This window comes from Stomoxys calcitrans, chromosome 3 (genome assembly GCF_963082655.1).
Source record: "Stomoxys calcitrans chromosome 3, idStoCalc2.1, whole genome shotgun sequence".
Classification (NCBI taxonomy): Eukaryota; Metazoa; Arthropoda; class Insecta; order Diptera; family Muscidae; genus Stomoxys; species Stomoxys calcitrans.
The window spans coordinates 105,502,252-105,528,873 of record NC_081554.1 but is presented as its reverse complement, the minus strand read 5'-3'; positions in this window follow the sequence as shown (position 1 = coordinate 105,528,873).

The window sequence follows — 26,622 nt, the reverse complement described above, 5'->3', positions numbered from 1 at the left end:
ATGTCTACCTAGCACTTACCGTTTCCGAGATATAGATTATTTTTATGTTGGGTCATTCTGGAAGTGACTTGTGCCGATGGAATATGTAATTTTCGTTTTTCTCGGAAACGACTTAAGCAATTTGCAATCGGAATGATTCATTTGAAAGCCAATAATAATATCTACAATTCCATACTGGTTTTATCTACCTAGCACTCACAGTTTCCGAGATATAGAATAATTTTATGTTGGTTCATTCCGGAAGTGACTTGTGCGGATGGAATATGTAATTTTCGTTTTTCTCGGAAACGACTTAAGCGATTTGCAATCGGATTGATTCATTTGAAAGCCAATAATAATATCTACAATTCCATACTGGTTTTGTCTACCTAGCACTCACAGTTTCCGAGATATAGAATAATTTTATGTTGGGTCATTCTGGAAGTGGTTTGTGCGGATGGAATATGTAATTTTCGTTTTTCTCGGAAACGACTTAAGCGGTTTGCAATCGGATTGATTTATTTGAAAGCCAATAATAATATCTACAATTCCATACTGGTTTTGTCTACCTAGCACGCACAGTTTCCGAGATATAGAATAATTTTATGTTGGTTCATTCTGGAAGTGACTTGTGCGGATGGAATAGGTAATTTTCGTTTTTCTCGGAAACGACTTAAGCGATTTGCAATCGGATTGATTCATTTGAAAGCCAATAATAATATCTACAATTCCATACTGGTTTTGTCTACCTAGAACTCACAGTTTCCGAGATATAGAATAATTTTATGTTGGTTCATTCCGGAAGTGACTTGTGCGGATGGAATATGTAATTTTCGTTTTTCTCGGAAACGACTTACGTGGTTTGCAATCGGATTGATTTATTTGAAAGCCAATAATGATATCTACAATTCCATACTGGATTTGTCTACCTAGCACTCACAGTTTCCGAGATATAGAATAATTTTATGTTGGTTCATTCTGGAAGTGACTTGTGCGGATGGAATATGTAATTTTCGTTTTTCTCGGAGACGACTTAAGCGATTTGCAATCGGATTGATTCATTTGAAAGCCAATAATAATATCTACAATTCCATACTGGATTTGTCTACCTAGCACTCACAGTTTCCGAGATATAGAATAATTTTATGTTGGTTCATTCTGGAAGTGACTTGTGCGGATGGAATATGTAATTTTCGTTTTTCTCGGAAACGACTTAAGCGATTTGCAATCGGATTGATTCGTTTGAAAGCCAAAAATAATGTCTACAATTCCATACTAGTTATGTCTACCTAGCTCTTACCGTTTCCGAGATATCGATTATTTTTATGTTGGGTCATTCTGGAAGTGACTTGTGCCGATGGAATATGTAATTTCCGTTTTTCTCGGAAACGACTTAAGCAATTTGCAATCGGATTGATTCATTTGAAAGCCAATAATAATATCTACAATTCCATACTGGTTTTATCTACCTAGCACTCACAGTTTCCGAGATATAGAATAATTTTATGTTGGTTCATTCCGGAAGTGACTTGTGCGGATGGAATATGTAATTTTCGTTTTTCTCGGAAACGACTTACGCGGTTTGCAATCGGATTGATTTATTTGAAAGCCAATAATAATATCTACAATTCCATACTGGATTTGTCTACCTAGCACTCACAGTTTCCGAGATATAGAATAATTTTAAGTTGGTTCATTCTGGAAGTGACTTGTGCGGATGGAATATGTAATTTTCGTTTTTCTCGGAAACGACTTAAGCGATTTGCAATCGGATTGATTCGTTTGAAAGCCAAAAATAATGTCTACAATTCCATACTAGTTATGTCTACCTAGCACTTACCGTTTCCGAGATATCGATTATTTTTATGTTGGGTCATTCTGGAAGTGAATTGTGCCGATGGAATATGTAATTTTCGTTTTTCTCGGAAACGACTTAAGTGATTTGCAATCGGATTGATTCATTTGAAAGCCAATAATAATATCTACAATTCCATACTGGTTTTATCTACCTAGCACTTACCGTTTCCGAGATATAGATTATTTTTAGGTTGGGTCATTCTGGAAGTGACTTGTGCGGATGGAATATGTAATTTTCGTTTTTCTCGGAAACGACTTAAGCGATTTGCAATCGGATTGATTCATTTGAAAGCCAATAATAATATCTACAATTCCATACTGGTTTTGTCTACCTAGCACTCACAGTTTCCGAGATATAGAATAATTTTATGTTGGGTCATTCTGGAAGTGGTTTGTGCGGATGGAATATGTAATTTTCGTTTTTCTCGGAAACGACTTAAGCGGTTTGCAATCGGATTGATTTATTTGAAAGCCAATAATAATATCTACAATTCCATACTGGTTTTGTCTACCTAGCACGCACAGTTTCCGAGATATAGAATAATTTTATGTTGGTTCATTCTGGAAGTGACTTGTGCGGATGGAATAGGTAATTTTCGTTTTTCTCGGAAACGACTTAAGCGATTTGCAATCGGATTGATTCATTTGAAAGCCAATAATAATATCTACAATTCCATACTAGTTTTGTCTACGTAGCACTCACAGTTTTCCGAGATATAGAATAATTTGATGTTGGTTCATTCTGGAAGTGACTTGTGCGGATGGAATAGGTAATTTTCGTTTTTCTCGGAAACGACTTAAGCGATTTGCAATCGGATTGATTCATTTGAAAGCCAATAATAATATCTACAATTCCATACTGGTTTTGTCTACCTAGCACTCACAGTTTCCGAGATATAGAATAATTTTATATTGGGTCATTCTGGAAGTGACTTGTGCGGATGGAATATGTAATTTTCGTTTTTCTTGGAAAAGACTTAAGCGATTTGCAATCGGATTGGTTCATTTGAAAGCCAATAATAATATCTACAATTCCATAATGGTTTTGTCTACCTAGCACTCACAGTTTCCGAGATATAGAATAATTTTATGTTGGGTCATTATGGAAGTGACTTGTGCGGATGGAATAGGTAATTTTCGTTTTTCTCGGAAACGACTTAAGCGATTTGCAATCGGATTGATTCATTTGAAAGCCAATAATAATATCTACAATTCCATACTGGTTTTGTCTACCTAGCACTCACAGTTTCCGAGATATAGAATAATTCTATGTTGGGTCATTCTGGAAGTGACTTGTGCGGATGGAATATGTAATTTTCGTTTTTCTCGGAAACGACTTAAGCGATTTGCAATCGGATTGATTCATTTGAAAGCCAATAATATTATCTACAATTCCATACTGGTTTTGTCTACCTAGGACTCACAGTTTCCGAGATATAGAATTATGTTATGTTGGTTCATTCTGGAAGTGACTTGTGCGGATGGAATATGTAATTTTCGTTTTTCTCGGAAACGACTTAAGCGATTTGCAATCGGATTGATTCATTTGAAAGCCAATAATAATATCTACAATTCCATACTGGTTTTGTCTACCTAGCACTCACAGTTTCCGAGATATAGAATAATTTTATTCCATTCCATACTGGTTTAGTCTACCTAGCACTTACCGTTTCCGAGATATTGATTATTTTTAGGTTGGGTCATTCTGGAAGTGACTTGTGCGGATGGAATGTGTAATTTTCGTTTTTCTCGGAAACGAATTAAACGATTTGCAATCGGATTGATTCATTTGAAAGCCAATAATAATATCTACAATTCCATACTGGTTTTATCTAGCTAGCACTTACCGTTTCCGAGATATAGATTATTTTTAGGTTGGGTCATTCTGGAAGTGACTTGTGCGGATGGAATATGTAATTTTCGTTTTTCTTGGAAACGACTGAAACGATTTGCAATCGGATCGATTCATTTGAAAGCCAATAATAATATATACAATTCCATACTGGTTTTGTCTACCTAGCACTCACAGTTTCCGAGATATAGAATAATTTTATGTTGGGTCATTCTGGAAGTGGTTTGTGCGGATGGAATATGCAATTTTCGTTTTTCTCGGAAACGACTTAAGCGGTTTGCAATCGGATTGATTTATTTGAAAGCCAATAATAATATCTACAATTCCATACTGGTTTTGTCTACCTAGCACGCACAGTTTCCGAGATATAGAATAATTTTATGTTGGTTCATTCTGGAAGTGACTTGTGCGGATGGAATAGGTAATTTTCGTTTTTCTCGGAAACGACTTAAGCGATTTGCAATCGGATTGATTCATTTGAAAGCCAATAATAATATCTACAATTCCATACTAGTTTTGTCTACCTAGCACTCACAGTTTTCCGAGATATAGAATAATTTTATGTTGGTTCATTCTGGAAGTGACTTGTGCGGATGGAATAGGTAATTTTCGTTTTTCTCGGAAACGACTTAAGCGATTTGCAATCGGATTGATTCATTTGAAAGCCAATAATAATATCTACAATTCCATACTGGTTTTGTCTACCTAGCACTCACAGTTTCCGAGATATAGAATAATTTTATATTGGGTCATTCAGGAAGTGACTTGTGCGGATGGAATATGTAATTTTCGTTTTTCTTGGAAAAGACTTAAGCGATTTGCAATCGGATTGGTTCATTTGAAAGCCAATAATAATATCTACAATTCCATACTGGTTTTGTCTACCTAGCACTCACAGTTTCCGAGATATAGAATAATTTTATGTTGGGTCATTATGGAAGTGACTTGTGCGGATGGAATAGGTAATTTTCGTTTTTCTCGGAAACGACTTAAGCGATTTGCAATCGGATTGATTCATTTGAAAGCCAATAATAATATCTACAATTCCATACTGGTTTTGTCTACCTAGCACTCACAGTTTCCGAGATATAGAATAATTCTATGTTGGGTCATTCTGGAAGTGACTTGTGCGGATGGAATATGTAATTTTCGTTTTTCTCGGAAACGACTTAAGCGATTTGTAAACGGATTGATTCATTTGAAAGCCAATAATATTATCTACAATTCCATACTGGTTTTGTCTACCTAGGACTCACAGTTTCCGAGATATAGAATTATGTTATGTTGGTTCATTCTGGAAGTGACTTGTGCGGATGGAATATGTAATTTTCGTTTTTCTCGGAAACGACTTAAGCGATTTGCAATCGGATTGATTCATTTGAAAGCCAATAATAATATCTACAATTCCATACTGGTTTTGTCTACCTAGCACTCACAGTTTCCGAGATATAGAATAATTTTATTCCATTCCATACTGGTTTAGTCTACCTAGCACTTACCGTTTCCGAGATATTGATTATTTTTAGGTTGGCTCATTCTGGAAGTGACTTGTGCGGATGGAATGTGTAATTTTCGTTTTTCTCGGAAACGAATTAAACGATTTGCAATCGGATTGATTCATTTGAAAGCAAATAATAATATCTACAATTCCATACTGGTTTTATCTAGCTAGCACTTACCGTTTCCGAGATATAGATTATTTTTAGGTTGGGTCATTCTGGAAGTGACTTGTGCGGATGGAATATGTAATTTTCGTTTTTCTCGGAAACGACTTAAACGATTTGCAATCGGATCGATTCATTTGAAAGCCAATAATAATATATACAATTCCATACTGGTTTTGTCTACCTAGCACTCACAGTTTCCGAGATATAGAATAATTTTATGTTGGGTCATTCTGGAAGTGATTTGTGCGGATGGAATATGTAATTTTCGTTTTTCTCGGAAACGACTTAAGCGGTTTGCAATCGGATTGATTTATTTGAAAGCCAATAATAATATCTACAATTCCATACTGGGTTTGTCTACCTAGCACTCACAGTTTCCGAGATATAGAATAATTTTATGTTGGTTCATTCTGGAAGTGACTTGTGCGGATGGAATAGGTAATTTTCGTTTTTCTCGGAAACGACTTAAGCGATTTGCAATCGGATTGATTCATTTGAAAGCCAATAATAATATCTACAATTCCATACTGGTTTTGTCTACCTAGCACTCACAGTTTCCGAGATATAGAATAATTTTATGTTGGTTCATTCTGGAAGTGACTTGTGCTGATGGAATATGTAATTTTCGTTTTTCTCGGAAACGACTTAAGCGATTTGCAATCGAATTGATTCGTTTGAAAGCCAAAAATAATGTCTACAATTCCATACCAGTTATGTCTACCTAGCACTTACCGTTTCCGAGATATCGATTATTTTTATGTTGGGTCATTCTGGAAGTGAATTGTGCCGATGGAATATGTAATTTTCGTTTTTCTCGGAAACGACTTAAGCTATTTGCAATCGGATTGATTCATTTGAAAGCCAATAATAATATCTACAATTCCATACTGGTTTTATCTACCTAGCACTTACCGTTTCCGAGATATAGATTATTTTTAGGTTGGGTCATTCTGGAAGTGACTTGTGCGGATGGAATATGTAATTTTCGTTTTTCTCGGAAACGACTTAAGCGATTTGCAATCGGATTGATTCATTTGAAAGCCAATATAGAATAATTTTATGTTGGGTCATTATGGAAGTGACTTGTGCGGATGGAATAGGTAATTTTCGTTTTTCTCAGAAACGACTTAAGCGATTTGCAATCGGATTGATTCATTTGAAAGCCAATAATAATATCTACAATTCCATACTGGTTTTGTCTACCTAGCACTCACAGTTTCCGAGATATAGAATAATTCTATGTTGGGTCATTCTGGAAGTGACTTGTGCGGATGGAATATGTAATTTTCGTTTTTCTCGGAAACGACTTAAGCGGTTTGCAATCGGATTGATTTATTTGAAAGCCAATAATAATATCTACAATTCCATACTGGGTTTGTCTACCTAGCACTCACAGTTTCCGAGATATAGAATAATTTTATGTTGGTTAATTCTGGAAGTGACTTGTGCGGATGGAATAGGTAATTTTCGTTTTTCTCGGAAACGACTTAAGCGATTTGCAATCGGATTGATTCATTTGAAAGCCAATAATAATATCTACAATTCCATACTGGTTTTGTCTACCTAGCACTCACAGTTTCCGAGATATAGAATAATTTTATGTTGGTTCATTCTGGAAGTGACTTGTGCTGATGGAATATGTAATTTTCGTTTTTCTCGGAAACGACTTAAGCGATTTGCAATCGAATTGATTCGTTTGAAAGCCAAAAATAATGTCTACAATTCCATACTAGTTATGTCTACCTAGCACTTACCGTTTCCGAGATATCGATTATTTTTATGTTGGGTCATTCTGGAAGTGAATTGTGCCGATGGAATATGTAATTTTCGTTTTTCTCGGAAACGACTTAAGCTATTTGCAATCGGATTGATTCATTTGAAAGCCAATAATAATATCTACAATTCCATACTGGTTTTATCTACCTAGCACTTACCGTTTCCGAGATATAGATTATTTTTAGGTTGGGTCATTCTGGAAGTGACTTGTGCGGATGGAATATGTAATTTTCGTTTTTCTCGGAAACGGCTTAAGCGATTTGCAATCGGATTGATTCATTTGAAAGCCAATATAGAATAATTTTATGTTGGGTCATTATGGAAGTGACTTGTGCGGATGGAATAGGTAATTTTCGTTTTTCTCGGAAACGACTTAAGCGATTTGCAATCGGATTGATTCATTTGAAAGCCAATAATAATATCTACAATTCCATACTGGTTTTGTCTACCTAGCACTCACAGTTTCCGAGATATAGAATAATTCTATGTTGGGTCATTCTGGAAGTGACTTGTGCGGATGGAATATGTAATTTTCGTTTTTCTCGGAAACGACTTAAGCGATTTGCAATCGGATTGATTCATTTGAAAGCCAATAATATTATCTACAATTCCATACTGGTTTTGTCTACCTAGGACTCACAGTTTCCGAGATATAGAATAATGTTATGTTGGTTCATTCTGGAAGTGACTTGTGCGGATGGAATATGTAATTTTCGTTTTTCTCGGAAACGACTTAAGCGATTTGCAATCGGATTGATTCATTTGAAAGCCAATAATAATATCTACAATTCCATACTGGTTTTGTCTACCTAGCACTCACAGTTTCCGAGATATAGAATAATTTTATTCCATTCCATACTGGTTTAGTCTACCTAGCACTTACCGTTTCCGAGATATTGATTATTTTTAGGTTGGGTCATTCTGGAAGTGACTTGTGCGGATGGAATGTGTAATTTTCGTTTTTCTCGGAAACGAATTAAACGATTTGCAATCGGATTGATTCATTTGAAAGCCAATAATAATATCTACAATTCCATACTGGTTTTATCTAGCTAGCACTTACCGTTTCCGAGATATAGATTATTTTTAGGTTGGGTCATTCTGGAAGTGACTTGTGCGGATGGAATATGTAATTTTCGTTTTTCTCGGAAACGACTTAAACGATTTGCAATCGGATCGATTCATTTGAAAGCCAATAATAATATATGCAATTCCATACTGGTTTTGTCTACCTAGCACTCACAGTTTCCGAGATATAGAATAATTTTATGTTGGGTCATTCTGGAAGTGATTTGTGCGGATGGAATATGTAGTTTTCGTTTTTCTCGGAAACGACTTAAGCGGTTTGCAATCGGATTGATTTATTTGAAAGCCAATAATAATATCTACAATTCCATACTGGGTTTGTCTACCTAGCACTCACAGTTTCCGAGATATAGAATAATTTTATGTTGGTTCATTCTGGAAGTGACTTGTGCGGATGGAATAGGTAATTTTCGTTTTTCTCGGAAACGACTTAAGCGATTTGCAATCGGATTGATTCATTTGAAAGCCAATATAGAATAATTTTATGTTGGGTCATTATGGAAGTGACTTGTGCGGATGGAATAGGTAATTTTCTACAATATCTTCCAGAATGAACCAACATAAAATTATTCTATATCTCGGAAACTGTGAGTGCTAGGTAGACAAAACCAGTATGGAATTGTAGATAGATATTGTAGAAATAACATTTCATGCAGTATAAGCATCTGGATAGTCTGAATATCGTCGAGGTATTCCAGCAAGTCCTAAAAACATTTTTTAGGACTTGCTGGAATACCTCGACGATATTCAGACTATCCAGATGCTTATACTGCATGAAATGTTATTTCTACAATATCTATCTACAATTCCATACTGGTTTTGTCTACCTAGCACTCACAGTTTCCGAGATATAGAATAATTTTATGTTGGTTCATTCTGGAAGTGACTTGTGCTGATGGAATATGTAATTTTCGTTTTTCTCGGAAACGACTTAAGCGATTTGCAATCGAATTGATTCGTTTGAAAGCCAAAAATAATGTCTACAATTCCATACTAGTTATGTCTACCTAGCACTTACCGTTTCCGAGATATCGATTATTTTTATGTTGGGTCATTCTGGAAGTGAATTGTGCCGATGGAATATGTAATTTTCGTTTTTCTCGGAAACGACTTAAGCTATTTGCAATCGGATTGATTCATTTGAAAGCCAATAATAATATCTACAATTCCATACTGGTTTTATCTACCTAGCACTTACCGTTTCCGAGATATAGATTATTTTTAGGTTGGGTCATTCTGGAAGTGACTTGTGCGGATGGAATATGTAATTTTCGTTTTTCTCGGAAACGACTTAAGCGATTTGCAATCGGATTGATTCATTTGAAAGCCAATATAGAATAATTTTATGTTGGGTCATTATGGAAGTGACTTGTGCGGATGGAATAGGTAATTTTCGTTTTTCTCAGAAACGACTTAAGCGATTTGCAATCGGATTGATTCATTTGAAAGCCAATAATAATATCTACAATTCCATACTGGTTTTGTCTACCTAGCACTCACAGTTTCCGAGATATAGAATAATTCTATGTTGGGTCATTCTGGAAGTGACTTGTGCGGATGGAATATGTAATTTTCGTTTTTCTCGGAAACGACTTAAGCGGTTTGCAATCGGATTGATTTATTTGAAAGCCAATAATAATATCTACAATTCCATACTGGGTTTGTCTACCTAGCACTCACAGTTTCCGAGATATAGAATAATTTTATGTTGGTTCATTCTGGAAGTGACTTGTGCGGATGGAATAGGTAATTTTCGTTTTTCTCGGAAACGACTTAAGCGATTTGCAATCGGATTGATTCATTTGAAAGCCAATAATAATATCTACAATTCCATACTGGTTTTGTCTACCTAGCACTCACAGTTTCCGAGATATAGAATAATTTTATGTTGGTTCATTCTGGAAGTGACTTGTGCTGATGGAATATGTAATTTTCGTTTTTCTCGGAAACGACTTAAGCGATTTGCAATCGAATTGATTCGTTTGAAAGCCAAAAATAATGTCTACAATTCCATACTAGTTATGTCTACCTAGCACTTACCGTTTCCGAGATATCGATTATTTTTATGTTGGGTCATTCTGGAAGTGAATTGTGCCGATGGAATATGTAATTTTCGTTTTTCTCGGAAACGACTTAAGCTATTTGCAATCGGATTGATTCATTTGAAAGCCAATAATAATATCTACAATTCCATACTGGTTTTATCTACCTAGCACTTACCGTTTCCGAGATATAGATTATTTTTAGGTTGGGTCATTCTGGAAGTGACTTGTGCGGATGGAATATGTAATTTTCGTTTTTCTCGGAAACGGCTTAAGCGATTTGCAATCGGATTGATTCATTTGAAAGCCAATATAGAATAATTTTATGTTGGGTCATTATGGAAGTGACTTGTGCGGATGGAATAGGTAATTTTCGTTTTTCTCGGAAACGACTTAAGCGATTTGCAATCGGATTGATTCATTTGAAAGCCAATAATAATATCTACAATTCCATACTGGTTTTGTCTACCTAGCACTCACAGTTTCCGAGATATAGAATAATTCTATGTTGGGTCATTCTGGAAGTGACTTGTGCGGATGGAATATGTAATTTTCGTTTTTCTCGGAAACGACTTAAGCGATTTGCAATCGGATTGATTCATTTGAAAGCCAATAATATTATCTACAATTCCATACTGGTTTTGTCTACCTAGGACTCACAGTTTCCGAGATATAGAATAATGTTATGTTGGTTCATTCTGGAAGTGACTTGTGCGGATGGAATATGTAATTTTCGTTTTTCTCGGAAACGACTTAAGCGATTTGCAATCGGATTGATTCATTTGAAAGCCAATAATAATATCTACAATTCCATACTGGTTTTGTCTACCTAGCACTCACAGTTTCCGAGATATAGAATAATTTTATTCCATTCCATACTGGTTTAGTCTACCTAGCACTTACCGTTTCCGAGATATTGATTATTTTTAGGTTGGGTCATTCTGGAAGTGACTTGTGCGGATGGAATGTGTAATTTTCGTTTTTCTCGGAAACGAATTAAACGATTTGCAATCGGATTGATTCATTTGAAAGCCAATAATAATATCTACAATTCCATACTGGTTTTATCTAGCTAGCACTTACCGTTTCCGAGATATAGATTATTTTTAGGTTGGGTCATTCTGGAAGTGACTTGTGCGGATGGAATATGTAATTTTCGTTTTTCTCGGAAACGACTTAAACGATTTGCAATCGGATCGATTCATTTGAAAGCCAATAATAATATATGCAATTCCATACTGGTTTTGTCTACCTAGCACTCACAGTTTCCGAGATATAGAATAATTTTATGTTGGGTCATTCTGGAAGTGATTTGTGCGGATGGAATATGTAGTTTTCGTTTTTCTCGGAAACGACTTAAGCGGTTTGCAATCGGATTGATTTATTTGAAAGCCAATAATAATATCTACAATTCCATACTGGGTTTGTCTACCTAGCACTCACAGTTTCCGAGATATAGAATAATTTTATGTTGGTTCATTCTGGAAGTGACTTGTGCGGATGGAATAGGTAATTTTCGTTTTTCTCGGAAACGACTTAAGCGATTTGCAATCGGATTGATTCATTTGAAAGCCAATATAGAATAATTTTATGTTGGGTCATTATGGAAGTGACTTGTGCGGATGGAATAGGTAATTTTCTACAATATCTTCCAGAATGAACCAACATAAAATTATTCTATATCTCGGAAACTGTGAGTGCTAGGTAGACAAAACCAGTATGGAATTGTAGATAGATATTGTAGAAATAACATTTCATGCAGTATAAGCATCTGGATAGTCTGAATATCGTCGAGGTATTCCAGCAAGTCCTAAAAACATTTTTTAGGACTTGCTGGAATACCTCGACGATATTCAGACTATCCAGATGCTTATACTGCATGAAATGTTATTTCTACAATATCTATCTACAATTCCATACTGGTTTTGTCTACCTAGCACTCACAGTTTCCGAGATATAGAATAATTTTATGTTGGTTCATTCTGGAAGTGACTTGTGCTGATGGAATATGTAATTTTCGTTTTTCTCGGAAACGACTTAAGCGATTTGCAATCGAATTGATTCGTTTGAAAGCCAAAAATAATGTCTACAATTCCATACTAGTTATGTCTACCTAGCACTTACCGTTTCCGAGATATCGATTATTTTTATGTTGGGTCATTCTGGAAGTGAATTGTGCCGATGGAATATGTAATTTTCGTTTTTCTCGGAAACGACTTAAGCTATTTGCAATCGGATTGATTCATTTGAAAGCCAATAATAATATCTACAATTCCATACTGGTTTTATCTACCTAGCACTTACCGTTTCCGAGATATAGATTATTTTTAGGTTGGGTCATTCTGGAAGTGACTTGTGCGGATGGAATATGTAATTTTCGTTTTTCTCGGAAACGACTTAAGCGATTTGCAATCGGATTGATTCATTTGAAAGCCAATATAGAATAATTTTATGTTGGGTCATTATGGAAGTGACTTGTGCGGATGGAATAGGTAATTTTCGTTTTTCTCAGAAACGACTTAAGCGATTTGCAATCGGATTGATTCATTTGAAAGCCAATAATAATATCTACAATTCCATACTGGTTTTGTCTACCTAGCACTCACAGTTTCCGAGATATAGAATAATTCTATGTTGGGTCATTCTGGAAGTGACTTGTGCGGATGGAATATGTAATTTTCGTTTTTCTCGGAAACGACTTAAGCGGTTTGCAATCGGATTGATTCATTTGAAAGCCAATAATAATATCTACAATTCCATACTGGTTTTATCTACCTAGCACTTACCGTTTCCGAGATATAGATTATTTTTAGGTTGGGTCATTCTGGAAGTGACTTGTGCGGATGGAATATGTAATTTTCGTTTTTCTCGGAAACGACTTAAGCGATTTGCAATCGGATTGATTCATTTGAAAGCCAATATAGAATAATTTTATGTTGGGTCATTATGGAAGTGACTTGTGCGGATGGAATAGGTAATTTTCGTTTTTCTCAGAAACGACTTAAGCGATTTGCAATCGGATTGATTCATTTGAAAGCCAATAATAATATCTACAATTCCATACTGGGTTTGTCTACCTAGCACTCACAGTTTCCGAGATATAGAATAATTTTATGTTGGTTCATTCTGGAAGTGACTTGTGCGGATGGAATAGGTAATTTTCGTTTTTCTCGGAAACGACTTAAGCGATTTGCAATCGGATTGATTCATTTGAAAGCCAATAATAATATCTACAATTCCATACTGGTTTTGTCTACCTAGCACTCACAGTTTCCGAGATATAGAATAATTTTATGTTGGTTCATTCTGGAAGTGACTTGTGCTGATGGAATATGTAATTTTCGTTTTTCTCGGAAACGACTTAAGCGATTTGCAATCGAATTGATTCGTTTGAAAGCCAAAAATAATGTCTACAATTCCATACTAGTTATGTCTACCTAGCACTTACCGTTTCCGAGATATCGATTATTTTTATGTTGGGTCATTCTGGAAGTGAATTGTGCCGATGGAATATGTAATTTTCGTTTTTCTCGGAAACGACTTAAGCTATTTGCAATCGGATTGATTCATTTGAAAGCCAATAATAATATCTACAATTCCATACTGGTTTTATCTACCTAGCACTTACCGTTTCCGAGATATAGATTATTTTTAGGTTGGGTCATTCTGGAAGTGACTTGTGCGGATGGAATATGTAATTTTCGTTTTTCTCGGAAACGGCTTAAGCGATTTGCAATCGGATTGATTCATTTGAAAGCCAATATAGAATAATTTTATGTTGGGTCATTATGGAAGTGACTTGTGCGGATGGAATAGGTAATTTTCGTTTTTCTCGGAAACGACTTAAGCGATTTGCAATCGGATTGATTCATTTGAAAGCCAATAATAATATCTACAATTCCATACTGGTTTTGTCTACCTAGCACTCACAGTTTCCGAGATATAGAATAATTCTATGTTGGGTCATTCTGGAAGTGACTTGTGCGGATGGAATATGTAATTTTCGTTTTTCTCGGAAACGACTTAAGCGATTTGCAATCGGATTGATTCATTTGAAAGCCAATAATATTATCTACAATTCCATACTGGTTTTGTCTACCTAGGACTCACAGTTTCCGAGATATAGAATAATGTTATGTTGGTTCATTCTGGAAGTGACTTGTGCGGATGGAATATGTAATTTTCGTTTTTCTCGGAAACGACTTAAGCGATTTGCAATCGGATTGATTCATTTGAAAGCCAATAATAATATCTACAATTCCATACTGGTTTTGTCTACCTAGCACTCACAGTTTCCGAGATATAGAATAATTTTATTCCATTCCATACTGGTTTAGTCTACCTAGCACTTACCGTTTCCGAGATATTGATTATTTTTAGGTTGGGTCATTCTGGAAGTGACTTGTGCGGATGGAATGTGTAATTTTCGTTTTTCTCGGAAACGAATTAAACGATTTGCAATCGGATTGATTCATTTGAAAGCCAATAATAATATCTACAATTCCATACTGGTTTTATCTAGCTAGCACTTACCGTTTCCGAGATATAGATTATTTTTAGGTTGGGTCATTCTGGAAGTGACTTGTGCGGATGGAATATGTAATTTTCGTTTTTCTCGGAAACGACTTAAACGATTTGCAATCGGATCGATTCATTTGAAAGCCAATAATAATATATGCAATTCCATACTGGTTTTGTCTACCTAGCACTCACAGTTTCCGAGATATAGAATAATTTTATGTTGGGTCATTCTGGAAGTGATTTGTGCGGATGGAATATGTAGTTTTCGTTTTTCTCGGAAACGACTTAAGCGGTTTGCAATCGGATTGATTTATTTGAAAGCCAATAATAATATCTACAATTCCATACTGGGTTTGTCTACCTAGCACTCACAGTTTCCGAGATATAGAATAATTTTATGTTGGTTCATTCTGGAAGTGACTTGTGCGGATGGAATAGGTAATTTTCGTTTTTCTCGGAAACGACTTAAGCGATTTGCAATCGGATTGATTCATTTGAAAGCCAATATAGAATAATTTTATGTTGGGTCATTATGGAAGTGACTTGTGCGGATGGAATAGGTAATTTTCGTTTTTCTCGGAAACGACTTAAGCGATTTGCAATCGGATTGATTCATTTGAAAGCCAATAATAATATCTACAATTCCATACTGGTTTTGTCTACCTAGCACTCACAGTTTCCGAGGTATAGAATAATTCTATGTTGGGTCATTCTGGAAGTGACTTGTGCGGATGGAATATGTAATTTTCGTTTTTCTCGGAAACGACTTAAGCGGTTTGCAATCGGATTGATTTATTTGAAAGCCAATAATAATATCTACAATTCCATACTGGGTGTGTCTACCTAGCACTCACAGTTTCCGAGATATAGAATAATTTTATGTTGGTTCATTCTGGAAGTGACTTGTGCGGATGGAATAGGTAATTTTCGTTTTTCTCGGAAACGACTTAAGCGATTTGCAATCGGATTGATTCATTTGAAAGCCAATAATAATATCTACAATTTCATACTGGTTTTGTCTACCTAGCACTCACAGTTTCCGAGATATAGAATAATTTTATGTTGGTTCATTCTGGAAGTGACTTGTGCTGATGGAATATGTAATTTTCGTTTTTCTCGGAAACGACTTAAGCGATTTGCAATCGAATTGATTCGTTTGAAAGCCAAAAATAATGTCTACAATTCCATACTAGTTATGTCTACCTAGCACTTACCGTTTCCGAGATATCGATTATTTTTATGTTGGGTCATTCTGGAAGTGAATTGTGCCGATGGAATATGTAATTTTCGTTTTTCTCGGAAACGACTTAAGCTATTTGCAATCGGATTGATTCATTTGAAAGCCAATAATAATATCTACAATTCCATACTGGTTTTATCTACCTAGCACTTACCGTTTCCGAGATATAGATTATTTTTAGGTTGGGTCATTCTGGAAGTGACTTGTGCGGATGGAATATGTAATTTTCGTTTTTCTCGGAAACGACTTAAGCGATTTGCAATCGGATTGATTCATTTGAAAGCCAATATAGAATCATTTTATGTTGGGTCATTGTGGAAGTGACTTGTGCGGATGGAATAGGTAATTTTCGTTTTTCTCGGAAACGACTTAAGCGATTTGCAATCGGATTGATTCATTTGAAAGCCAATAATAATATCTACAATTCCATACTGGTTTTGTCTACCTATCACTCACAGTTTCCGAGATATAGAATAATTCTATGTTGGGTCATTCTGGAAGTGACTTGTGCGGATGGAATATGTAATTTTCGTTTTTCTCGGAAACGACTTAAGCGATTTGCAATCGGATTGATTCATTTGAAAGCCAATAATATTATCTACAATTCCATACTGGTTTTATCTAGCTAGCACTTACCGTTTCCGAGATATAGATTATTTTTAGGTTGGGTCATTCTGGAAGTGACTTGTGCGGATGGAATATGTAATTTTCGTTTTTCTCGGAAACGACTTAAACGATTTGCAATCGGATCGATTCATTTGAAAGCCAATAATAATATATACAATTCCATACTGGTTTTGTCTACCTAGCACTCACAGTTTCCGAGATATAGAATAATTTTATGTTGGGTCATTCTGGAAGTGATTTGTGCGGATGGAATATGTAATTTTCGTTTTTCTCGGAAACGACTTAAGCGGTTTGCAATCGGATTGATTTATTTGAAAGCCAATAATAATATCTACAATTCCATACTGGGTTTGTCTACCTAGCACTCACAGTTTCCGAGATATAGAATAATTTTATGTTGGTTCATTCTGGAAGTGACTTGTGCGGATGGAATAGGTAATTTTCGTTTTTCTCGGAAACGACATAAGCGATTTGCAATCGGATTGATTCATTTGAAAGCCAATAATAATATCTACAATTCCATACTGGTTTTGTCTACCTAGCACTCACAGTTTCCGAGATATAGAATAATTTTATGTTGGTTCATTCTGGAAGTGACTTGTGCTGATGGAATATGTAATTTTCGTTTTTCTCGGAAACGACTTAAGCGATTTGCAATCAAATTGATTCGTTTGAAAGCCAAAAATAATGTCTACAATTCCATACTAGTTATGTCTACCTAGCACTTACCGTTTCCGAGATATCGATTATTTTTATGTTGGGTCATTCTGGAAGTGAATTGTGCGGATGGAATATGTAATTTTCGTTTTTCTCGGAAACGACTTAAGCGATTTGCAATCGGATTGATTCATTTGAAAGCCAATAATAATATCTACAATTCCATACTGGTTTTGTCTAACTAGCACGCACAGTTTCCGAGATATAGAATAATTTTATGTTGGTTCATTCTGGAAGTGACTTGTGCGGATGGAATAGGTAATTTTCGTTTTTCTCGCAAACGACTTAAGCGATTTGCAATCGGATTGATTCATTTGAAAGCCAATAATAATATCTACAATTCCATACTGGTTTTGTCTAACTAGCACTCACAGTTTCCGAGATATAGAATAATTTTATGTTGGTTCATTCTGGAAGTGACTTGTGCGGATGAAATATGTAATTTTCCTTTTTCTCGGAAACGACTAAAACGATTTGCAATCGGATTGATTCATTTGAAAGCCAATAATAATATCTACAATTCCATACTGGTTTTGTCTACCTAGCACTCACAGTTTCCGAGATATAGAATAATTTTATTCCATTCCATACTGGTTTAGTCTACCTAGCACTTACCGTTTCCGAGATATTGATTATTTTTAGGTTGGGTCATTCTGGAAGTGACTTGTGCGGATGGAATGTGTAATTTTCGTTTTTCTCGGAAACGAATTAAACGATTTGCAATCGGATTGATTCATTTGAAAGCCAATAATAATATCTACAATTCCATACTGGTTTTATCTAGCTAGCACTTACCGTTTCCGAGATATAGATTATTTTTAGGTTGGGTCATTCTGGAAGTGACTTGTGCGGATGGAATATGTAATTTTCGTTTTTCTCGGAAACGACTTAAACGATTTGCAATCGGATCGATTCATTTGAAAGCCAATAATAATATATATAATTCCATACTGGTTTTGTCTACCTAGCACTCACAGTTTCCGAGATATAGAATAATTTTATGTTGGGTCATTCTGGAAGTGATTTGTGCGGATGGAATATGTAATTTTCGTTTTTCTCGGAAACGACTTAAGCGGTTTGCAATCGGATTGATTTATTTGAAAGCCAATAATAATATCTACAATTCCATACTGGTTTTGTCTACATAGCACTCACAGTTTCCGAGATATAGAATAATTTTATGTTGGTTCATTCTGGAAGTGACTTGTGCGGATGGAATAGGTAATTTTCGTTTTTCTCGGAAACGACTTAAGCGATTTGCAATCGGATTGATTCATTTGAAAGCCAATAATAATATCTACAATTCCATACTGGTTTTGTCTACCTAGCACTCACAGTTTCCGAGATATAGAATAATTTTATATTGGTTCATTCTGGAAGTGACTTGTGCTGATGGAATATGTAATTTTCGTTTTTCTCGGAAACGACTTAAGCGATTTGCAATCGAATTGATTCGTTTGAAAGCCAAAAATAATGTCTACAATTCCATACTAGTTATGTCTACCTAGCACTTACCGTTTCCGAGATATCGATTATTTTTATGTTGGGTCATTCTGGAAGTGAATTGTGCCGATGGAATATGTAATTTTCGTTTTTCTCGGAAACGACTTAAGGTATTTGCAATCGGATTGATTCATTTGAAAGCCAATAATAATATCTACAATTCCATACTGCTTTAATCTACCTAGCACTTACCGTTTCCGAGATATAGATTATTTTTAGGTTGGGTCATTCTGGAAGTGACTTGTGCGGATGGAATATGTAATTTTCGTTTTTCTCGGAAACGACTTAAGCGGTTTGCAATCGGATTGATTTATTTGAAAGCCAATAATAATATCTACAATTCCATACTGGTTTTGTCTACATAGCACTCACAGTTTCCGAGATATAGAATAATTTTATGTTGGTTCATTCTGGAAGTGACTTGTGCGGATGGAATAGGTAATTTTCGTTTTTCTCGGAAACGACTTAAGCGATTTGCAATCGGATTGATTCATTTGAAAGCCAATAATAATATCTACAATTCCATACTAGTTTTGTCTACCTAGCACTCACAGTTTTCCGAGATATAGAATAATTTTATGTTGGTTCATTCTGGAAGTGACTTGTGCGGATGGAATAGGTAATTTTCGTTTTTCTCGGAAACGACTTAAGCGATTTGCAATCGGATTGATTCATTTGAAAGCCAATAATAATATCTACAATTCCATACTGGTTTTGTCTACCTAGCACTCACAGTTTCCGAGATATAGAATAATTTTATATTGGGTCATTCAGGAAGTGACTTGTGCGGATGGAATATGTAATTTTCGTTTTTCTTGGAAAAGACTTAAGCGATTTGCAATCGGATTGGTTCATTTGAAAGCCAATAATAATATCTACAATTCCATACTGGTTTTGTCTACCTAGCACTCACAGTTTCCGAGATATAGAATAATTTTATGTTGGGTCATTATGGAAGTGACTTGTGCGGATGGAATAGGTAATTTTCGTTTTTCTCGGAAACGACTTAAGCGATTTGCAATCGGATTGATTCATTTGAAAGCCAATAATAATATCTACAATTCCATACTGGTTTTGTCTACCTAGCACTCACAGTTTCCGAGATATAGAATAATTCTATGTTGGGTCATTCTGGAAGTGACTTGTGCGGATGGAATATGTAATTTTCGTTTTTCTCGGAAACGACTTAAGCGATTTGTAAACGGATTGATTCATTTGAAAGCCAATAATATTATCTACAATTCCATACTGGTTTTGTCTACCTAGGACTCACAGTTTCCGAGATATAGAATTATGTTATGTTGGTTCATTCTGGAAGTGACTTGTGCGGATGGAATATGTAATTTTCGTTTTTCTCGGAAACGACTTAAGCGATTTGCAATCGGATTGATTCATTTGAAAGCCAATAATAATATCTACAATTCCATACTGGTTTTGTCTACCTAGCACTCACAGTTTCCGAGATATAGAATAATTTTATTCCATTCCATACTGGTTTAGTCTACCTAGCACTTACCGTTTCCGAGATATTGATTATTTTTAGGTTGGCTCATTCTGGAAGTGACTTGTGCGGATGGAATGTGTAATTTTCGTTTTTCTCGGAAACGAATTAAACGATTTGCAATCGGATTGATTCATTTGAAAGCAAATAATAATATCTACAATTCCATACTGGTTTTATCTAGCTAGCACTTACCGTTTCCGAGATATAGATTATTTTTAGGTTGGGTCATTCTGGAAGTGACTTGTGCGGATGGAATATGTAATTTTCGTTTTTCTCGGAAACGACTTAAACGATTTGCAATCGGATCGATTCATTTGAAAGCCAATAATAATATATACAATTCCATACTGGTTTTGTCTACCTAGCACTCACAGTTTCCGAGATATAGAATAATTTTATGTTGGGTCATTCTGGAAGTGATTTGTGCGGATGGAATATGTAATTTTCGTTTTTCTCGGAAACGACTTAAGCGGTTTGCAATCGGATTGATTTATTTGAAAGCCAATAATAATATCTACAATTCCATACTGGGTTTGTCTACCTAGCACTCACAGTTTCCGAGATATAGAATAATTTTATGTTGGTTCATTCTGGAAGTGACTTGTGCGGATGGAATAGGTAATTTTCGTTTTTCTCGGAAACGACTTAAGCGATTTGCAATCGGATTGATTCATTTGAAAGCCAATAATAATATCTACAATTCCATACTGGTTTTGTCTACCTAGCACTCACAGTTTCCGAGATATAGAATAATTTTATGTTGGTTCATTCTGGAAGTGACTTGTGCTGATGGAATATGTAATTTTCGTTTTTCTCGGAAACGACTTAAGCGATTTGCAATCGAATTGATTCGTTTGAAAGCCAAAAATAATGTCTACAATTCCATACTAGTTATGTCTACCTAGCACTTACCGTTTCCGAGATATCGATTATTTTTATGTTGGGTCATTCTGGAAGTGAATTGTGCCGATGGAATATGTAATTTTCGTTTTTCTCGAAAACGACTTAAGCTATTTGCAATCGGATTGATTCATTTGAAAGCCAATAATAATATCTACAATTCCATACTGGTTTTATCTACCTAGCACTTACCGTTTCCGAGATATAGATTATTTTTAGGTTGGGTCATTCTGGAAGTGACTTGTGCGGATGGAATATGTAATTTTCGTTTTTCTCGGAAACGACTTAAGCGATTTGCAATCGGATTGATTCATTTGAAAGCCAATATAGAATAATTTTATGTTGGGTCATTATGGAAGTGACTTGTGCGGATGGAATAGGTAATTTTCGTTTTTCTCAGAAACGACTTAAGCGATTTGCAATCGGATTGATTCATTTGAAAGCCAATAATAATATCTACAATTCCATACTGGTTTTGTCTACCTAGCACTCACAGTTTCCGAGATATAGAATAATTCTATGTTGGGTCATTCTGGAAGTGACTTGTGCGGATGGAATATGTAATTTTCGTTTTTCTCGGAAACGACTTAAGCGGTTTGCAATCGGATTGATTTATTTGAAAGCCAATAATAATATCTACAATTCCATACTGGGTTTGTCTACCTAGCACTCACAGTTTCCGAGATATAGAATAATTTTATGTTGGTTCATTCTGGAAGTGACTTGTGCGGATGGAATAGGTAATTTTCGTTTTTCTCGGAAACGACTTAAGCGATTTGCAATCGGATTGATTCATTTGAAAGCCAATAATAATATCTACAATTCCATACTGGTTTTGTCTACCTAGCACTCACAGTTTCCGAGATATAGAATAATTTTATGTTGGTTCATTCTGGAAGTGACTTGTGCTGATGGAATATGTAATTTTCGTTTTTCTCGGAAACGACTTAAGCGATTTGCAATCGAATTGATTCGTTTGAAAGCCAAAAATAATGTCTACAATTCCATACTAGTTATGTCTACCTAGCACTTACCGTTTCCGAGATATCGATTATTTTTATGTTGGGTCATTCTGGAAGTGAATTGTGCCGATGGAATATGTAATTTTCGTTTTTCTCGGAAACGACTTAAGCTATTTGCAATCGGATTGATTCATTTGAAAGCCAATAATAATATCTACAATTCCATACTGGTTTTATCTACCTAGCACTTACCGTTTCCGAGATATAGATTATTTTTAGGTTGGGTCATTCTGGAAGTGACTTGTGCGGATGGAATATGTAATTTTCGTTTTTCTCGGAAACGACTTAAGCGATTTGCAATCGGATTGATTCATTTGAAAGCCAATATAGAATAATTTTATGTTGGGTCATTATGGAAGTGACTTGTGCGGATGGAATAGGTAATTTTCGTTTTTCTCGGAAACGACTTAAGCGATTTGCAATCGGATTGATTCATTTGAAAGCCAATAATAATATCTACAATTCCATACTGGTTTTGTCTACCTAGCACTCACAGTTTCCGAGATATAGAATAATTCTATGTTGGGTCATTCTGGAAGTGACTTGTGCGGATGGAATATGTAATTTTCGTTTTTCTCGGAAACGACTTAAGCGATTTGCAATCGGATTGATTCATTTGAAAGCCAATAATATTATCTACAATTCCATACTGGTTTTGTCTACCTAGGACTCACAGTTTCCGAGATATAGAATAATGTTATGTTGGTTCATTCTGGAAGTGACTTGTGCGGATGGAATATGTAATTTTCGTTTTTCTCGGAAACGACTTAAGCGATTTGCAATCGGATTGATTCATTTGAAAGCCAATAATAATATCTACAATTCCATACTGGTTTTGTCTACCTAGCACTCACAGTTTCCGAGATATAGAATAATTTTATTCCATTCCATACTGGTTTAGTCTACCTAGCACTTACCGTTTCCGAGATATTGATTATTTTTAGGTTGGGTCATTCTGGAAGTGACTTGTGCGGATGGAATGTGTAATTTTCGTTTTTCTCGGAAACGAATTAAACGATTTGCAATCGGATTGATTCATTTGAAAGCCAATAATAATATCTACAATTCCATACTGGTTTTATCTAGCTAGCACTTACCGTTTCCGAGATATACATTATTTTTAGGTTGGGTCATTCTGGAAGTGACTTGTGCGGATGGAATATGTAATTTTCGTTTTTCTCGGAAACGACTTAAACGATTTGCAATCGGATCGATTCATTTGAAAGCCAATAATAATATATGCAATTCCATACTGGTTTTGTCTACCTAGCACTCACAGTTTCCGAGATATAGAATAATTTTATGTTGGGTCATTCTGGAAGTGATTTGTGCGGATGGAATATGTAGTTTTCGTTTTTCTCGGAAACGACTTAAGCGGTTTGCAATCGGATTGATTTATTTGAAAGCCAATAATAATATCTACAATTCCATACTGGGTTTGTCTACCTAGCACTCACAGTTTCCGAGATATAGAATAATTTTATGTTGGTTCATTCTGGAAGTGACTTGTGCGGATGGAATAGGTAATTTTCGTTTTTCTCGGAAACGACTTAAGCGATTTGCAATCGGATTGATTCATTTGAAAGCCAATATAGAATAATTTTATGTTGGGTCATTATGGAAGTGACTTGTGCGGATGGAATAGGTAATTTTCGTTTTTCTCGGAAACGACTTAAGCGATTTGCAATCGGATTGATTCATTTGAAAGCCAATAATAATATCTACAATTCCATACTGGTTTTGTCTACCTAGCACTCACAGTTTCCGAGGTATAGAATAATTCTATGTTGGGTCATTCTGGAAGTGACTTGTGCGGATGGAATATGTAATTTTCGTTTTTCTCGGAAACGACTTAAGCGGTTTGCAATCGGATTGATTTATTTGAAAGCCAATAATAATATCTACAATTCCATACTGGGTGTGTCTACCTAGCACTCACAGTTTCCGAGATATAGAATAATTTTATGTTGGTTCATTCTGGAAGTGACTTGTGCGGATGGAATAGGTAATTTTCGTTTTTCTCGGAAACGACTTAAGCGATTTGCAATCGGATTGATTCATTTGAAAGCCAATAATAATATCTACAATTTCATACTGGTTTTGTCTACCTAGCACTCACAGTTTCCGAGATATAGAATAATTTTATGTTGGTTCATTCTGGAAGTGACTTGTGCTGATGGAATATGTAATTTTCGTTTTTCTCGGAAACGACTTAAGCGATTTGCAATCGAATTGATTCGTTTGAAAGCCAAAAATAATGTCTACAATTCCATACTAGTTATGTCTACCTAGCACTTACCGTTTCCGAGATATCGATTATTTTTATGTTGGGTCATTCTGGAAGTGAATTGTGCCGATGGAATATGTAATTTTCGTTTTTCTCGGAAACGACTTAAGCTATTTGCAATCGGATTGATTCATTTGAAAGCCAATAATAATATCTACAATTCCATACTGGTTTTATCTACCTAGCACTTACCGTTTCCGAGATATAGATTATTTTTAGGTTGGGTCATTCTGGAAGTGACTTGTGCGGATGGAATATGTAATTTTCGTTTTTCTCGGAAACGACTTAAGCGATTTGCAATCGGATTGATTCATTTGAAAGCCAATATAGAATCATTTTATGTTGGGTCATTGTGGAAGTGACTTGTGCGGATGGAATAGGTAATTTTCGTTTTTCTCGGAAACGACTTAAGCGATTTGCAATCGGATTGATTCATTTGAAAGCCAATAATAATATCTACAATTCCATACTGGTTTTGTCTACCTATCACTCACAGTTTCCGAGGTATAGAATAATTCTATGTTGGGTCATTCTGGAAGTGACTTGTGCGGATGGAATATGTAATTTTCGTTTTTCTCGGAAACGACTTAAGCGGTTTGCAATCGGATTGATTTATTTGAAAGCCAATAATAATATCTACAATTCCATACTGGTTTTGTCTACCTAGCACTCACAGTTTTCGAGATATAGAATAATTTTATGTTGGTTCATTCTGGAAGTGACTTGTGCGGATGGAATAGGTAATTTTCGTTTTTCTCGGAAACGACTTAAGCGATTTGCAATCGGATTGATTCATTTGAAAGCCAATAATAATATCTACAATTTTATACTGGTTTTGTCTACCTAGCACTCACAGTTTCCGAGATATAGAATAATTTTATGTTGGTTCATTCTGGAAGTGACTTGTGCTGATGGAATATGTAATTTTCGTTTTTCTCGGAAACGACTTAAGCGATTTGCAATCGAATTGATTCGTTTGAAAGCCAAAAATAATGTCTACAATTCCATACTAGTTATGTCTACCTAGCACTTACCGTTTCCGAGATATCGATTATTTTTATGTTGGGTCATTCTGGAAGTGAATTGTGCCGATGGAATTGTAATTTTCGTTTTTCTCGGAAACGACTTAAGCTATTTGCAATCGGATTGATTCATTTGAAAGCCAATAATAATATCTACAATTCCATACTGGTTTTATCTACCTAGCACTTACCGTTTCCGAGATATAGATTATTTTTAGGTTGGGTCATTCTGGAAGTGACTTGTGCGGATGGAATATGTAATTTTCGTTTTTCTCGGAAACGACTTAAGCGATTTGCAATCGGATTGATTCATTTGAAAGCCAATATAGAATCATTTTATGTTGGGTCATTGTGGAAGTGACTTGTGCGGATGGAATAGGTAATTTTCGTTTTTCTCGGAAACGACTTAAGCGATTTGCAATCGGATTGATTCATTTGAAAGCCAATAATAATATCTACAATTCCATACTGGTTTTGTCTACCTATCACTCACAGTTTCCGAGATATAGAATAATTCTATGTTGGGTCATTCTGGAAGTGACTTGTGCGGATGGAATATGTAATTTTCGTTTTTCTCGGAAACGACTTAAGCGATTTGCAATCGGATTGATTCATTTGAAAGCCAATAATATTATCTACAATTCCATACTGGTTTTATCTAGCTAGCACTTACCGTTTCCGAGATATAGATTATTTTTAGGTTGGGTCATTCTGGAAGTGACTTGTGCGGATGGAATATGTAATTTTCGTTTTTCTCGGAAACGACTTAAACGATTTGCAATCGGATCGATTCATTTGAAAGCCAATAATAATATATACAATTCCATACTGGTTTTGTCTACCTAGCACTCACAGTTTCCGAGATATAGAATAATTTTATGTTGGGTCATTCTGGAAGTGATTTGTGCGGATGGAATATGTAATTTTCGTTTTTCTCGGAAACGACTTAAGCGGTTTGCAATCGGATTGATTTATTTGAAAGCCAATAATAATATCTACAATTCCATACTGGGTTTGTCT